Source organism: Montipora foliosa, unplaced genomic scaffold, assembly GCF_036669935.1.
Source record: "Montipora foliosa isolate CH-2021 unplaced genomic scaffold, ASM3666993v2 scaffold_434, whole genome shotgun sequence".
NCBI lineage: Eukaryota > Metazoa > Cnidaria > Anthozoa > Scleractinia > Acroporidae > Montipora > Montipora foliosa.
Window position 1 is genome coordinate 225,001 of NW_027179739.1, and position 2,500 is coordinate 227,500.

Consider the following 2,500-nt stretch of genomic DNA (forward strand, 5'->3'; position numbering starts at 1 on the left):
CACTTCGTCGACTACTTGTAACAGGAGTCTGTTCAAATGATAGCAACATTTTCTGTCAGGTGTGATACGTACGTAAGGTACCATTAGATTCTCAATTTTCAATAAAATTTAGTCAAGATTCATGATAAACAAAACAATAGGACCGTGGATCATGCTAGACTATCAACAATTCACAGATCACAAGCACATTTCAGCTCTTTTTATATGTAATGCACCTTTTCTTTACTCGAATGATGCCTCGTGCAGAACCCCTTTACCACCTTGTTCTGTGGCCATGCATAACATGTTATGCTGAAATCGGCCTTTGTGGCTGAGGACCTGAGTGGTCATGCATAACAAAAATAAGGCAGTTATGCTGCAATCAGTCTGTGTGACTGAGGGCTTGTGTGGCCATGCATAACAGTCTATGTGGCTGATAACCAATTCCCAATGGTTTAGCAAGTGGCCTTCATGGCCATTAGGCCATTCCGGTTTCTGTTTCTGACTAAATACGTCTGCAGATAGCATGTCAGGTGATATGTGATGACAAACATGTTATGTAAGATGATAGAAATTCATGTGAAATAAAGATTGCACCATGATTTCAAGTCGGTATTTGGTTGTAATTAGCCATTGTGTTACATGTACATTATTTATGTTAATATGTTAACATGTTAATAAGTAGGTTCCAACAAAATCCTTTTGAAGTCCATGGTATGGTTATATTGATTTTTTTTCCAAGAGAATTCATTTTTGTGCAGTGTCTACCCAGATGTATCTCTGGTTCAATTACCTCTAGGGAATTGGCCTCATATTATGTTTGCATCTTTGATTTGGGCTCAATTAAAGATATTCACAATTCTTTTAAAAGGTCAAAATAATTTTTGGGCTTTATACAATGAGGACAAGTTAATGCATAGAATGTACTCCAAGTCAAAAAGCAAAGTTCTCAAATAAATAGATACCTTTACAATAATTATTGTGGCATCTATATATTACTGATGGTTCTCAATTTCAGCAAGTGTGAAGTAAAATTTGAGACCATTCAATAAATTTATCAATGAAGTCACAAATCCAACAAGAAGTTAAGTTGGAGACATTTAGCCTGGCAACAATGAGTGAAGGTGGTGCCTTCATGAGACCCCCGCCTTCATGTGCGGATAATATGTGGCGAGGTCAGGAAAGAGAGCTTTAAAAAGGCCATGGGGGACCAGGAATCCAGTCTCATTTGGATATGTATTTTTCTATTTCATTACCACAGTGCGCTATTGAATTAATGGTGATTACTGCTCACGCTTAAAAGTAAATAGTTGTTATTATGCTTAGAATTATTACTATTAATGCAATTGAATATGATTAAGTCTATCATGACATTCATGTCACCTTGTATGTCATCCTCATTTGTGATCTCACAGTCCTGTCATCTCAATAACTTCTTATTAATTATTCAAAATAATGATTGGTCACACATAAAATTGTCGTAATTTGGACAGAATGTAACACAACAAAAGACTATGTCATTCAATTGGTGAAAAACAGATGGTTGCCAAATTTACAAAGAATCCGAAGATACATATATTCATGAATACATTGAATAATAAGATATCACTGCAGCTAACCTTCAGCGCTAGGCCCTTGGAATACCAACTGGCCCCTGATGTCTTGCTTCGCCCTTGTGTGGCAACAAAATCTTATAATTGCTCAATACTTCCTGAGCTTTTATTTGTTAGAGAATTTGTCATATAGCATTGCCTGCATTCAAACACCAATTATAATCAACCTTTGATGCATGCATACCAGCAACACTTTACATCAAAATGTGACTTGCACTGATAAACAAATTGTATGTGTCCTTGAAGAACATTTCGAGTTGTGAATTAAGTTGAATTTGACTTGAAATCGAAAACTTTATGATAAAAACACCTAGTTCGTTACTTTCAAAACAGACATGTATTAAAAGAAATAATACATGTATATTTATCAAGCTTTTTGATAGTTATTGATGATGTTTAGTGGTCACCAATCATTGTATCTATAATGCACAAGTATGCATAGCAATAAATGTTTTGGTCATACTGTACCCAGTAAAACACATTGAACCTGTCTCAGAAGCAAGAGTAGTATAAAAAAACATATGTGACATTTTCAACTTGCTAAAGCAAATCAAAAAACAAGTTTGTGTATCTAAACATCCTAGAACAAGAAGAGCATTTGTTTCTCAATGTCTGTACACACTGTTTAGAACAAGTGAACATGTCTTGCTCATTTCATTGATAGTCTCCTTTGCAGCTGGTTTGTAAACTGTGTGTTTGCAGCAATTTAAAGATCATTTCAAGTCTGTACTGTGCACGTGCTCTTATTCATTTAAGGGGATGGCTCTTAACTATCAAACTGTTGCTACGGAGCCCTTCAAATAATCACTTCTCAATACCCTCTTACTCTACAGTTACCATTTTCTGTCAAACGTGTTCAGTTAATGAAAAATGATGGGATGGTTCCCATCCGGTGAAAAAACCATGTA